The 16618-nt window shown below is 37.1% G+C and overlaps 1 long non-coding RNA gene across 1 annotated transcript in view; it reads left to right on the forward strand.

Moving 5' to 3' along the window:
• The window catches only part of LOC120541419, a 63445-nt gene that overhangs the window by 18438 nt on the left and 28389 nt on the right, over positions 1-16618 (forward strand). The window contains exon 2 of the long non-coding RNA XR_005636001.1: positions 5022-5104. This is a non-coding gene — a long non-coding RNA (uncharacterized LOC120541419). The remainder of the gene's footprint in view (positions 1-5021; positions 5105-16618) is intronic.

Here is a 16618-nt window from a genome sequence, read left to right on the forward strand (position 1 = left end):
TCTTCCAAATTATTGAAAACAGCTGTTAAGGAAAACAAACTGTGTTCAAAAGTATTTAGAGTTTTAAATATTGTAAGAAAACTGTCTTCAGTCGTATAATAACAGCTAAGTTAGTTAATTTAGTCGAGATAAAAACGTGTTAAGCAATTACACTATCATTCCATCAGAAGCAAATAAAATGCGCTGTCCACAAATCCGGTGCTGAAGAGAATCGATAGCAGGCTCACCATTTTTTTTTAACGAAGTTCTACAATATTTAAGAAACTTAACAAAACCAATACATTTCTTGGCAAACACGATATTACACTTCTAAATCGTTGTTAAATAGTTTGAACTAAGTTCTTTGTAAACTGCATTGTATTGAGTAGTAGTTCTTTCTTTCTTTCTTTCTTTCTTTCTTTCTTTCTTTCTTTCTTTCTTTCTGCACCTTCAAGCAACTATTGGTTTAAGTATTGCATGGCATGTGGTACTTTAATTTTGTTGTAAAATTTGAGATCTGGACTCTCTCAAGCATACAGAGACACATAAAAGGCGAAGTTTCTCTTGGTGTACTTCCATTCTGCAAATGTTGAAATACCCATTTTCCGGTCGTGATCAGTGAGAGATGATTTTGATTTTCCACGGAGGTTTGTTCAAGGCGTGAGTCAGACTTGGATGAGATGTCAGTTCTTTGAAGGGTACCCTCGCTGACGAGGACATGTTCATTTACACCAGTTCAATTTACTGACCCCAATCACTATTAGAGCATGCGTGAGGAAACTGTAGAAGGCACATAACTAAATATTAAACAGAAATTCAAAAGCTGGGTGTTGGCACCACTACCTGCAGTGACAAGCTTCTTACTATGTGTTTTATCTGAAGCTTAGAATATATGGTGTACATTTGCTTTTATTTAGCTCAACCATATTATTGTCTGACCATTTAAAGTGTTTCATGCAAAGGATGCAAATGGATGTTTTTTTTGAGAGGTAATCGTCTTTGTATGCTTCATTAAAATTGCGTTATGATTAAAATAAATACTTTAGTCTGCTGTCAGTTGGCTAATGCATCAAGGACAGCTTTAAACAATGTAGTTTCTGATGCCATTAACACACATATCTATAAATCTCTTCAAATGCGTGGGCTGCAGGAATTGTTTTTCGTGATGGACTATAGGTTGTGGTAATGTGCTGCAATTCAGACTTGCTGCCACATTCCTCCTTGCTAATTAAATATGGTTGCCTTACTGAGGTCATTGTCTTGGTAACAATTAGGGTAATGTCAAGTAGTAATGAAAAGGTCCCTGTTGGTTTAATTTAAACGAATTGGTCAATGATATTTTTAAGCCTTTTCAATGAATGTGTAAAATGTAATGTGAACTTTAAAGAGAAAATAGTCAAGTGTAATAAATAATTTTGCTTGCAGTTTTTTTTTTTTCAAAATCACATTGTAAATGTACACTTTAGAATATAAATCTAAACACTCAATATGTAAATAACCTTAGCCTATTTTAGCTTAACTTTGGAACATTAATGAGCACAAAGTAATGATGGAGACAAATGTTTAGATAGCCCACTAAAATGTACACTTCAAATGGGCATTCTAAAGAGCAGTTTCATTATACAATATTAAAATGAACACATATTACAATCAAATCATAAGATCTTAAAAAATAAAAAGCATTTTTTATAGACTCTTATAATAAAGAGTAATTTGTGCTTCCCTTTGGTAAATATGCTGTTGCTGCAAGGATAATCTTCACCAATGCACAAACAAGAAATGGTGTTTGGAAGTTTGCTTTTCAACCTTTATTTTTTATTTTATTTTCTAATTATTATACTTGTCGTTTATTTATTTTGAATTGTGCTGCAACAAGTACAAATATGGATAGAGAGAAGTCAATGAGGAATGTAGCGTAAACCCTTTAAATAAGGACAGACGCTATATTCAAGCAGTCATGACAGCAGCAGGCAGAACTTCTGCCTCTTCTTTCAAACTGGATGGTTAGGTCTCATTATCTGATGTCACCTTAAACGTATTTAAAATATAATCACAGTAAAGCTGTCATAAGCATGATGTGTCAGGTTCCTAAAACAGGATGCATATTTAAATTATGTTATTAATATTTGAACTGATTTGTTTCAGCAAACGATTTCCAGATTTCAAAGTGTAGAGTACATTATAATGCTGCCAGATGAGATTCCTCCTTGAACTTTCTGCAATGAAGATACGCTGCGCCACTTACTGTCAAGACATCCAGTAGTGACAGGAAAAAAAATGCAAATGAATTTCTACGAGAATTTGGTATAAGGCATCTTTTAAAATCTGGATATGGTTAAATCTTTATATCTAGCAAATTGTGAGATGGCTGTGCCTCACAGTCTTGGATCTGAATGGATTTCTCTCCGTGTGAAATTGTATTCTTCTTCCTGCCCTCGTGGGCTTTTATCTGGACACTCTGCAGAGTTTTCCTGAAGGATGTACAAATGAGGCCATTAGCTTATTGTACATTGGCCTTGTGTGAGTCTGCCCGGCATGCATGTGCAGGATGGGCATAAGTGGGCACTACAATGGGCTCCTCTCCCATTCATGGTTGATTTTGGCCATGTGTCTGATGCTGCTGGAGGACCTTCAATTGGATTATATAATTTGATACTATTATGTTATTAAAGTTAAATGTATGGTTATAAGTAAGTAAGTAAGGAGTCTTCTGGAATTTTTCATCACTTGCAATTTACATCAGAGTGATCAACACGATCAATATGATAATTAAAAACTAATGTTGACAGCAGCATTATTTTATTACAGGTAATAATAAACAAATGAACATTTTATTATCAGACAGTTACAAAATAATTCCTGTTCTTGCAGCTTTCCCAGCATGACAACTGTTAGCAGGAAAATACATTTGGCCAAAATTACTGACACCGCTACTAATCCACAAGCACATCGAGGTGACATCCAGCTAGTGAGGGAGACCACAGCACTCTGTGTGACAATGACAAAAATATGTGAGGTATGAAGTACAAACATTACCAATGACAGCAAGAAAAGCACTGCATTTCGTTAAGATTTGCGGATAAAAACTTAAGTGCTGATGCAAGAACTTGTTTAGAGCAATGTTAACAAATCATAATTAATATATAATCTAGGTATCAGTAATTTATTATTTATGTCTTTTTTTTCTTTCGAGTTCAAGTCAAGAGGTGAAAGTGATTGCCATTTTTAATTTAACAGAGATCAAAATTCAGTTTTGTTAGATGACCTCAATATAATGATTTTTCGTTTTCTTTTTCGCGTAATCTTCACATTATTTCACAAAATGTCTTAACTATTTCTAGTTTCCTGATAACAAAACAAATCCATTAACTTCCCAAACATTATGCGTACCAACTTCACAACCTAAAAGGTTGTTCTGATGACAAAAGGCACAAGACGTCTCTTCATTGTAAATTGGGGGCTGGCCTCTTGTGCTTTCAGTCGAACTGCTTGTAAACCTTGACATGAAGCTGCTGCAGCTCGAAGATGACATTGTGAACATTGAAAAATGCATGCAAGGGATATTTATACAGGCTGCTTTTGTTGCACTTGGTCACTAAAGACTAACTTTTATTAATATGACACTTAGAAACTTTTTTATACAGGCTGCTTTTGTTGCACTTGGTCACTAAAGAGTCATTTTTATTAATATGACAATGAGCAGCAGTTAGGTCCTTTTAATTTAAAGCCAAAAGATAAAAAGTAATGATAGAAGAAATAAATACCTGAAATTTCAGGCTTTTTTTTTTTTTTTTAATTTTCGAAAGCTCAGATATAACAAATTGCCTGTTCTTCATTGTGGATGGATAATATAAGAATATATCCTTAGAAAGTAAAAAAAATCAAAGTAAGAGACCCTATTTTCACAAAATATTGCATGGATGTGGCATCTTTTTTTTTTCACTTTCCAAAATTTTCATTCCTAAAATGTCATACAGTTTCACACGTGTGCAGGCTGAAATGCTCTGTTACTGTACTGTACAGCTTTCTATATCTGTGCCCTTCTAAATAACTTGAAGTTACATTTTCTGCCATATTTAAAAAAAAACAAAACAATTGGTATACATAATAAAGTAGCATTGCTGTTTTGTATTACACTATTCAGTATTTCAAATGTTCCTGATTTTTCTCAATAATAGCTGACTATGCTATCCATTCAGTAGGTATGAAGGGGCAGTGGTAACCAGGTACCAGTATTTCTAATTACACTTTGGCTTAAAGGCTGGCATAGAAGCACCTCTGTGACAATGAGCAGTGCCAATCCAGGACATATACAGTAAGGGTGTATATTATTTATTGTTTTTGCACCTGCTACCTGTATCTTAGGGTCCTCTTAGTTATAGATAAATGACGTTCCTGTAAGACGTGTATTTTACTTATTTTATGTAAGCATATTTAAGACATAATCATTTTTATTAGACTGATACTTCTTTAGATTTCAGAGACAGAATGAATTCATTGAGTTTCATTTGTTTATTAATATAACAAATGTTTAGACAAAAGAATTACATTTTGGCTCACCATTTGGCCAATGACAGCTGCTAAGGAGAATAATTTACTGGGTGTTTGTGTCATACCTTTCTCACTCTCCATTGCCTTTTTACTGTTATTATATAGAAAGACACACAAAATCATAATGAGAGGCCAGAAAACACTTGTAAACAATGATAACGTTAAGCAAGAGTACTAGACCACTTTTAATAGACTTTTGGATTGGATTGCTATAATTTGCTGTATTTCATCTAAGTTTGGAAGATAATTATTCAAGTATAAAAGAAATCAATAGCAAAGCTAGTAGGCGATCATACCATATTTTATTTCTAAATGACTTATGAATAAAAATGAAAACAGAGTGAAAAATGATTGACAAAACATAAAGGTGAATAGACAATGGAAATACTTTTGGTATATACCATAGCAGAGGGAGAGGCCCAAAACAGTGGAAAAATGTGCAAAATCTTGAAGATGACCCATCTTTATTATGATGAATTTTGCCTTTACAGGTTCACTGCAAGATGGATTTTATCCTGGCAGCTTTGGACACAAAACATGAATTTCACATGGACTGAATGCTAGGCCATCGCAGGTGATGCACATGTAATTGATGATACAAAAAGGAAATATCAATGTATTCTTGATATTTTAAATGGTCTTCCAACTGTGCTTGATAAAAAAGATTCTGATTGAGATAATAAAGGCAAAACAGCAATTGACAGCGGTCTTAAGTGCCTACACTGATATGAGAATGGTTAGACAAGTCCCTTTAAAAATGCTGCATGTTATGTATGTATTGTTTCAGCAAAATGGATTTAAAAGGCTTGTAGGGGATGAAAAAGAGATTTGAAAAGTCAACACTGATCTTGTTGGGCAAGTTAAGGGTCACTGCCCATAAAGTAAATGAATAAAGGATATTTACTGCTCCTTTTTGTGTGAGAACATCTCATGATGCTGAGATAGATGTTGATGTAGGATAGGAAAGTCAATGAGCAGCACAAATCCTTTCCCCTTGTGTGTGTAGTGCATTATAGTTATCTACAAACATCTAAATGTAATCCATATGTAAGCATCCATCCATCTATTATCCAACCCGCTATATCCTAACTACAGGGTCACGGGGGTCTGCTGGAGCCAAACACAGGGCGCAAGGCAGGAAATAAACCCTGAGCAGGGCACCAGCTCACCGCAGATATGCAAGCATTAATCTTGCAATTTAGTTTGCAGACTGTTCACTCTATTCCACTGCCATTTTATGGTAAAGTGACTGCTTAAGACATTTGGTACAAAGTAGGCTTTGTTAGATAGCTTTCACCGTCAAGCTAACAAGAATATAAGAAAGCACAGTCACTGAAATCAACCTGCTTTGGTGCAAATGAAAGTGACAAGAGGATCGCTGGAGAGAAAATAGCAAGACCACCCCCAAAAACAGAATGGTTTTGCTGGTGGTGACCACAGACAGTTGCTTATCCTTCCTGACTGATTCTTCTCTAGTTTTGCATTTTGCTAGTGTCCTTGTCACTGCTGGTACATGAGGCGGCACCTGCAGTTGATACATGCCATCACAAGAAGGGCTCAGAAGCATGGAGGAAATACTAGGAGACAGGCAGCTGCACAAGGAGAACTGGACAAACCATAGGGCATGAACCTAGCAGCAGGACCAGTATCTGCTCCTAGAAATAGAAGGAGCACTGCCTGGCTGCACTGGTGTGCATGTTTCTGACCAAACTGTCAGAAACAGACTCCATGAGGGAGCCATGAGGGCACAACGTCCACTAAAAGGACCTGTACTTACAACCTATCACCATGCAGCTCAATTGGCATTCACTAGAGAATATCACAATTGGCAGCTCCACCATTTTTTTACTTCATTCTCTTCCCAGATGAGAGTAGGTTCACACTGAGAACATGTGAAAGACGTGAAAGAGTCTACAGACGCCCATGGTAAACATTATGCAGCCTGCAACATCATCCAGCATGACTGCTCAGTGATGGTCTAGGGGAGGCATATTCTTGGAGAGTCGCACAGACCTCCATGTGATAGCCAACAGTACCCTGACTGCTGTTAGGTACCAGGATGAAATCCTCAGAGCCATTGCCAGATCTTATGCTCGTGCAGTGGGCCCTGGCATCCACCAGGTGCAGCATAATGTCCAGCCTCATGTGGCCAGAGTGTGTAGGCAGTTCATGCATGACAAAATCATTGATACTATTCACTGGCCTGAAGGTCCCCCAGCTCTCCTTATGTAACGGTGCATGTCCTGGTATCTCTTCCATGTTCTTGAGACCTTCTTGAGATGGCATTTATGGATGTGCCATCCAGGAGAAGCTGGACTACCTGTGCAACCCAAATCTGCTGCACGTACCACCTCATGCTACCAGTAGTGACAAAGACATTAAGCAAACTGCAGAAGAATCAGTCAGGAAGGATAATGAGAGAGCAATTGTCTGTGGCTATCACCTGGACAACTATTTCTTTTTTGGGGGGTTGTCTTGTTGTTATCTCTCCAGTGCATCTGTTGTTACTTTCATTTGCACCCAAGCAGGTGAAGGTGATTGCGTTTTACCTCCTTTTCTTTTCATGATTTTCATGACCAGGATTGTAATATGCAGGCAGACTGTAAAAGGTATGAATAAGAGATACCTTAAAAGTTAAGTTTTCCCTTGGAAGAAATAAAGATCGATCTATCTATCTATCTATCTATCTATCTATCTATCTATCTATCTATCTATCTATCTATCTATCTATCTATCTATCTATCTATCTATCTATCTATCTATCTATCTATCTATCTATCTATCTATCTATCTATCTATCTACCTGTCTGTCACCACTTACTCTTCTGTAGCTGCATTCTGGCAGGATGTTCATCATAAGTGTCTGTTCTGTTTTCTTGTTGGGGAAATGTTTAAAATGCATCACCTCGTTTATTTTCTTTTTTGGTTAGACAATTGATATTGTAAAGGATAACACCTGAAAAATGATAAGTAGCTCATAAAGCCATTTCAAATATACAATTAATCAACCTACTGTGTCTGCATGAGAATGTGAATGATTTTGACTATTATGTTTATATTTTGTTCAAAATGTGAACAAAAATAAAATAAAATTTTATTTTTATATGCTGTGCTTGAAAAAGGAAACTAAGCAATGATGAGAAAGATGCTGTGACTAATGAAGACACATCATAGCTAAATGCCCTCTACATTATATTTTCACCAGTCATCCATGATCTCATTCATTCACGTATGTTCCCTCAGGGTAGACCTATGAAAAAAGGTAGTTAGCTAGATCTGGGCCCCTTGTCCATTCTTTCATCCTCTATGCCATTCATTGCGGGATGCAAGATTACCCTTAAGGTTTAAATAAAGAGCAATATGGTAAATTTCGAGTTGTTAACTTAAGCCTTTCTGAAGGTCAGAATGGCAAAGACTCTAGAATGCACACCAACACACATAGTCTACTAATAGAAAAAGTGCTTTCACATGCACCCACACACACAAGTGTGTATGACTATCTATCTATCTATCTATCTATCTATCTATCTATCTATCTATCTATCTATCTATCTATCTATCTATCTATCTATCATACTAACATTAATATCTATCTATCTATCTATCTATCTATCTATCATACTAACATTAATATCTATCTATCTATCTATCTATCTATCTATCTATCTATCTATCTATCTATCTATCTACTGTATACTAATGTTTAAACATGCTGTTCAATATGAACAATTTATGACTAGCGCAGAAATCCAGTAATAATTCATAGCTTTGATTCAGGCTATTAAAAATGTCCCTCTCATTCAAGCCCCTCTATGTATCTCTGCCTTTCTCCATGTGAGCAAGTCTACACCTTGGACTACAAAGACAGTAGATGGTACCCTTTTAGCACTGCAAGTAATGTCACAAAGTATATCTTTCTTCTTTTCAGTTTAAAATTGCATTAAGGTGACCTTTTCATACAGCAGAACAAACTCCCATTCTCTAAGCCCGAGGCCTTATAAGTATCATCGTACTACCCAGGGTCTTTCCTGTAGGGCAACCCCAAAGTAGGGAAGAGGTAGTCCTTGATGAAGAAGTTTGGTTTACCTCTGTGATAAGGTGAATCTAACTATATGTGTTAGGAACTATTTGTTTTTTTGATTTTTTACAAGCAATTGTGCATCAATTTTCTAGATCCAGTACTCATTTCGAGGGTGTGTAGAGCCCCTGAATTCATTTTGGACATTTACTTGTTTGCTACTCAAGTCTGTTTGGACTGCAAAGAGTTTTTTGTGTCGTTTTGGTCACTACTTTGAGTTGTGACTTGGGTATTACAACAGCGTTTCTCAACCTTTAAGTATTTGCGACCAAGTTTTCATAACAGTTTTAATCGTGCCCCCCCCCAACATTTTTTTGAAATGTAGATGCGTATTTTATTATACCTACTTAACTTTTATCGACATTTATCTAACTCTATATTTATTGTTCTAGTATCAGAATGTAGTTTAAGTTAATTTGTTTTGGTTTCAACAGATGTTTTTTTCATATTTTTGATTCTTGTTTTCTTTTTTCACATCTTCACGCCCTCCTTTTTGTTACTTCGCACCCCTCTAGGGTGGCCCGCCCCACAGGTTGCGAACCACTGTATTACAACACAATTGAATAGAAGGTTTTCCAGAACAATCCTTTGCTATCTGAGCCGTGGATAAAAACACCCTATTCAATTGTTTGCTGAAAAGTTTTGTGTTTTGTTCTCTTGTGTATCAATCTTTCAATTTTGTCCTTGATTGCTTTTTTTATTTCTTTGGTCTCCCAGGTTTGACCTGTTCTGTCTTCACATCTTTCTCTTAGTTATTCCAAATCTCATCTGCCCAGCAGACATATTAATATGTTGCCAGTATTTTTCAATGTCCCACACCAATTCCTGCTCATTCCTTACCAGAGTGGTAAACTTCGCTGTTCCAAGAGGAACATTTCACTTTCATAGTCTGTTTAACTCTTGGCAGGTGTTTCTTCTAGCGCTGCATGTGACACTCACCCCATCACTTTGTGGGTGATGAGTTGACATGATGACTCTATGTAGCTTTTTGGAGCTGGGTATGTCTCCTGGCCACCAGGCACTCATCACTGAACACAGCTTCCAGGGGAAACTGGTGTGCCCAGAGAAAATCGATGTGTAGATGAGAAAATCCCAGAACTCAGAATAGACTAAGCAGTGAACCACCATTTTGTCCTATATCCATTAATATATTTTAAGAAAATACTAGCTGTGTAAGCCTGTGCTATGAAAAGCCGGGCTCCTAGAAACCATGGATTCTGGCACTTCAATCAATCAATCGCATTGGCTGTGCATTAGCGGTTAAAGTTCTCTTTTCTCAGCGGATTTGTTTTGCCGACGTGTTCGCCTCTGTTGTCTATCAGCGGCTAAGCGAGTTTCTCTCTCTTCTGAGTTATCATTTTGCCGATGTGCTCTCTTCGCTTGTGTATTAGCGGCTAAGCAAGTTTTTATCTTTTCTTGGCTGTTTCACTTTGGCAACAGAGTAACTTTCTTTGAGCGTCATGCTGTAGCCTCGCACTTCCAGGCAGTTCAGACAGATGTTTATATATAAGATTTATGAAATTGAATTGCAATCAACCACACAGAAAGGCTGTCTAAGTAATAAAACATGTATTTTCTTCTTAGTATGAAACCTTTTGAATCCAATTAAATGTCATGAGTTGTTACAAAAATTTCTAACTAAAACAGAAATAAATACACTGTGTGCACAATTATTAGGCAAGTTGTATTTTTGAGGATTAATTTTAATATGGAACAAACACCGTGCTATCAGTCAATCCAAAATGTTAATAAACCTGAAACCTGAATGTTTCACAACGGAAATGTGAGTGTGAACATCATCAGGGGAATACATATGTGCGCACAATTATTAGGCAACTATTAGTGTGCAGATTTATTATGCAACTAAAGGAAAAATGAAAATTTTCCCATCTCACTTGTTTATTTTCATCTGTTATAGTGAGAATAATAAACAAACACCTCAAAATTTACAAATAAACATCTCTGACATTTAAAAAAAAATCAATCAATCAATGACCAATATAGCCACCCTTCTTTCCAATAACAGTCATAAGCCTTTCCATTCATGGAGTCTGTCAGTTTCTTGATCTGTTGACGATCAGCTTTTTGTGGAGCAGTGACTACAGCCTCCCAGACACTCTTCAGAGAGGTGTATTGTTTTTCTCCCCCGTAAATCTAGCGTTTAAGAAGTGCCCACAAGTTCTCGATAGGGTTTAGGTCAGATGAGGAAGGGGGGCCATGTCATTATTCCTTCATCTTTAAGGCCTTTACTGGCTGGCCACGCAGTGGAGAACTTCGATGCAAGTGATGGAGCATTGGCCTGCATAAAAATCATGGTCTTTTCCTGTATCACTGTTTGAAGAAAGTGTCTTCGAAAAACTGGCAGTAGGTTTGGGAGTTGATTTTGAGTTCATCTTCAATGCAAAAGGTCCAACTAGCTCATCTTTAAAAATACCAGCTCATACCAGTACCCCACCTCCACGTTGGAGTGGAGCTCTGTGCCCATTACTGATCCACAGGTCCATCCATCTGGTCCATCAAGAGTCACTCTCATCTCATCGGTCCATAAAACCTTTGAAAAAAATCTGTCTTCAGATATTTCTTGGCCCAGTTTTGACGTTTCAACTTATGTTTCTTGTTCAGTGGTGGTTGGGTTTCAGCCCTCCTTACCTTGGCCATGTCTTTGAGCACTGAACACCTTGTACTTCTGGGCACTCCAGGTAGGTTGCAGCTCTGGAATATGAAAGTACTGGAGGATAATGGGTTCCTGGTAGCTTCACGTTTGATTCTTCTCAAATCTTTGGCAGCTAATTTGCATCTTTTGTTCTCAACACGTTTCTTGCGACCCTGTTGACTATTTGCAACAAAATGTTTGATGGTTCTGTGATCACACACCAATATCTTAGCAATTCCAAAAGTGCTGCATCCCTCTGAAAGACTTTTTACAATTTTTGACTTTTCAGAGTCAGTTAAATCTCTTTTTTGGCCCATTTTGCCTGAGGAAAACTAGCTGCCTAATAATTCTGCACACCTTGATATAGGGTGTTGATCTCCTTAGGCCACACCCTCCCTCATTACACAAATACACATCACCTGACGTGCTTAAATCCAATAAGCATTCAAGTTAATACAGCTTGGAGTTGGAATATACGCATTAAAAATGATGATATGGTCAAAATACTCACTTGCTTAATAATTGTGCACACAGTGTAGTATTGATTCAGGCATTAATTATATGCCCCAATAGCTCCCATCATTTAACTTGAAAACACAGGACTTAAGCCTAATTATCCCTTTGGACGTTTTTTTACTTTAATTTAGTGCTACAGAGTTGAATTTATCTATACGTTATAGTGAAATGTGTGCATCTATTTTTGCTTACACAAGTTTTTTTTTTTTTGGTTAATGTACTATCGATGTGTTCTGTTAAGTTCTGTTAAAACATTATAACAGCACAACATTTTCAAACATGTTCAGTACAGGTCAGGATCACTGAATGGAGGGACCTCGCCTATCCCAGAAGTATTGAGCACAAGGCAGGAATTAATCCTAGAGAGAGCATCTGTCTATCACAGACCCCTCTCATACAGGAGTCCCCAGGTAACCCAACCAGCATGTTTGTGTCAATGTAGAAGGTACATCTGTAATAAACCACAAATAAAAAGAAAAAAACTTGAATACTAGACTCAAGTGACAGTATATCTTAGGATCAGACATCCATCCATCCATTATCTAACCAGGAAACATTAAATGTATAGTTCACAATATTTACCTATATTTGGCATACTGCTGAATTTGTTAAGCAAAATGCAGTGTTTCATAACCCAGCCTGCCCTGAGGAATACCCCTGTAGTACACGCAAAAAGTGCTAACTCACTATGTTGTCTGAGGTAATTCTGCTTGTAACTTCACAATAGCATTCTGACACTTAAGCAAAGTGCTGCCAGGACACTGAAAAAACGTGGAAAAGAATAAAACAGTAATAGGTTGGTGGTAGTAAATAGAGAAAGGCAAACTGGACAAACAATGATGGCCGTATGAGGAGCTCCACTAACAACATCTAAGAGGATCAGATTAAAATACAGTTGTGCCTCTTTTCAAAATGTTAGGCATTCCAGCCCTCCCTGAAATTTGCTGTTGTAGTGAACTTGAGAGTCTCTATTGCTAATATTATTACTACCAAAAATATTACTAATTTAAGTCTGCAGCTTCTTATCACAGGATTTATATCTGAAAGAATGGGCAAGTGCTCAAGATATATTGGTAAGATGGACACCTATCATTCTTGGAAAGATTCTACTTTTACAAGTATTATTTTATTGTATATTAAGAAACTTCTGCCATATTTTACAAATATCTGTAAACCATTACTTGTACATCAGTACAAGACAAGATGACCAGGCGTATGTAACGCATGGCTTCAGCAACATGACTGAATAAAGGTCAGTGTTATTCATTTCCTGGTTATCTGAGATTACAGACTCTGGCTAATAAAAACTCCATCTAATCCAGTGGTTCTCAAACTGTGTGTGTGTGTTTGGGCGAAGTAACAAAAAGGGGGGCACAAAGATGTGAAAGAAAGAAAACGAGAATCAAAAATATGAAAAATACATCTATTGAAACCAGAACAAATGAACTTAAACTACATTCTGATACTAGAACAATAAATATAGTTTGATAAATGTCGATAAAAGTTAAGTAGGTATAATAAAATATGCATCTATGATGTATCATTAATTAAAAAAGAGCAAATTGGTATTAGTGGGCTCCTTTCAAAAAAACGTTAAGGGGTGAAATTAAAACTGTTATGAAAACTCGGGTCGCAAATACGTAAAGGTTGAGAAACGCTGATCTAATCTCTCTTCTTTTGACATTAAATACTGTTTGCTCGATTTGGCTCTGGTTATGTGTTCCTCTTTGATTATGAAATCCCACAATGTATTCCAAACACAATTTTTGATTCATTCTCTGAGCTTTGTATATTTATTTTTTATTTTCAAAGTTATGACGCTTGGCTTGTTATTTTCACTTCACAACCTCTCCTGATTTCCTTTCCATTTAAAACTGCTGACATCCAGTCTAGGCAATACAGTTTATTTACAGAAATATCTTTGTAGGGTACTAATATGTTTGCGTCTTTTTTGACTAAGATTCTATTTTGTGCTTGGGATGCTTATGTGTTAGTTTTGTTTGACTTTTTGGCTCGTTTCACATTAGTTTCCCTTGTAATAAAATAAGAGCACAGAGACAGCAGATCAAGGGTTGGGGAGCTCCCTGTATACTGGATGAAGGTTTCAATCTTTCAAACCAAGTTCAACGTAAATCAAAACAAACATTTGACACTTGCAGAATGATTTCTCAAAAGATTTTAAAGAGGGATTGCAAGAACTACAATTGGTGGGGAGGAAAGGAGCCAAATGGAGATGATGTTGATTGTAGAAGCGGGGATGACGTCAGAATGGGGGATGGAATTGAAGTCATCATGGTGAGACTGGAAGTGAGCTAATTCAGTGGAGATGGAAGAGAAGTCTTCTGTAGTGAGCGCCATGGATGTAGAGACGTGATTGTTATGTCAGATGGAGCTTTTTGATCTTCCATCTTTCTGTTGATCCATCCATCCATCCATTATCCAACCTGCTATATCCTAACTACAGGGTCATGGGGGTCTGCTGGAGCCAATCCCAGCCAATACAGGGCGCAAGGCAGGAGACAAATCCTGAGCAGGGCGCCAGCCCACCGCAGTCTTTCTGTTGATGAAAAGAAAAAAAAGGTATTAGCACTCCATTTCAATTCCCTATCTTCCATTCTTTCGCGTCCTGTTGAGCCCTTTGGCTGTCCCCTATTCACCCGTGTGTGACACCCTTTTACCTCTGGATACATTGCTGAAATTTCTACCTTTAGACTTGCAAAAATGTATTCCTGGTAGATATGAAATCCATAAATAAGCATAAAACAGTATTATTGCATCAAATAATTGAGTACTTTATGTTGTGTACTTCATATAAACTATACAGTATATAAATAAATATTGATTTCCTTTGTTTGCTAAAAAAGCTAATAGAATTATGTTATCCAGGATAATGACAATACTTAATGTTTTGGGTCAATTAGACCCCCAGAGAGAAAATACTGTTCAAAAAAGGCAATAAAATAAATCAAAATGAACAACTGACCTAACTGAGCACTTGACCAACATGCAAGAAATGCTCAGATTTCAAAATATAACACCTCCTCACACCTCTGGTCAACAAGACTGACTGGTATGGACCACTATTCCTTACAATCCAGGCCTATAACGCTTCCAAAAAGTCTCTAACCTCATGAAATGCTAAGACATACTACTTATGTAATGTCAGAAGTTAAAAAGTGTTACCTAGAACACTGCCACAAGAAGCTTCCCTGTGATAATTGTACTTTCCTGGTCATTATTTCAACAAACACTTTTTGTAGTTCATGCTTGCTCTTTGTTGTTGTTCTTTCTTTTCGGTATTTCCTCTGATTAAGTGTAGGATGTGAAAAAATGGTGTGAAACCACATAGTCCATTGATCATATTCATGACAATTCTGTTAACTTGGTCTTTTTTAGGTATGCTGCCTGGAATTTTTCCTGCCCTGGTTAGCATTTTCAGACATAGATAAATTTTGAATGACACGCTGCCCATAGTTTCCTACTATAATGTTAAAAGCAAAAATGTTGCAAACTTCTGACAGATGTTTATATGTATGTGTTTGGGTATCAATGAATTTTTAAAGATTTGTATCATGTGTAAATGCACATTTATGTGTTTCCTTGAGGTAATGTACAGTGGGTACGGAAAGTATTCAGACCCCCTTCAATTTTTCACTCTTTGTTATATTGCAGCCATTTGGTAAAATCATTTAAATTAATTTTTTTCCTCATTAATGTACACACAGCACCCCATATTGACAGACAAAAAAAAAGAATTTTTGAAATTGTTGCAGATTTATTAAAAAAGAAAAACTGAAATATCACATGGTCCTAAGTATTCAGACCCTTTGCTCAGTATTTAGTAGAAGCACCCTTTTGAGCTAATACAGCCATGAGTCTTCTTGGGAAAGACGCAACAAGTTTTTCACACCTGAATTTGGGGATCCTCTGCCATTCCTCCTTGCAGATCCTCTCCAGTTCTGTCAGGTTGGATGGTAAACGTTGGTGGACAGCCATTTTTAGGTCTCTCCAGGGATACTCAATTGGGTTTAAGTCAGGGCTCTGGCTGGGCCATTCAAGAACAGTCACAGAGTTGTTGTGAAGCCACTCCTTCATTATTTTAGCTCTGTGCTTAGGGTCATTGTCTTGTTGGAAGGTAAACCTTGGGCCCAGTCTGAGGTCCTTAGCACTCTGGAGAAGGTTTTTGTCCAGGATATCCCTGTACTTGGCCGCATTCATCTTTCCCTCGATTGCAACCAGTTGTCCTGTCCCTGCAGCTGAAAAACACCCCCACAGCATGATACTGCCACAGCCATGCTTCACTGTGGGGACTGTATTGGACAAGTGATGAGCAGTGCCTGGTTGTCTCCACACACTGAGGAGAGGCAAGACACATGACAGCCCACATGGAGTTTGCTAAAAGACACCTGAAGGACTCTGAGATGGTAAGAAATAAGATTCTCTGGTCTGATGAGACCAAGATAGAACTTTTTGGCCTTAATTCTAAGCGGTATTTGTGGAGACAACCAGGCATCTCTAATGTTCTTCAGCCTAATCTGGCTGTGATTTCTGCAAATAAATGTGTTTTCTAATCTAAGACAAGAAGTTTAAGTATCAATGACTTTCTTCACAAGTGACATAGTTATGAACATAAATGGCAGCACTGCAGATGTTATTCCTAACTGGAGTGGCAACACAGGAACTAAGTTCTCAAATGAAGTTGTCAATTTTGCTAATTTATTTCCGTCCCCATTCTCACCTAGACTCTTGAGCTGTGTTTAGTGTTCTGCAGGATGGAATGAGATTGTAGGTACAAATGACCAATCCCAAGTTTCATCAAAGGGTTACAGGGTTTACTCCTT

Source organism: Polypterus senegalus, chromosome 12, assembly GCF_016835505.1.
Source record: "Polypterus senegalus isolate Bchr_013 chromosome 12, ASM1683550v1, whole genome shotgun sequence".
NCBI lineage: Eukaryota > Metazoa > Chordata > Cladistia > Polypteriformes > Polypteridae > Polypterus > Polypterus senegalus.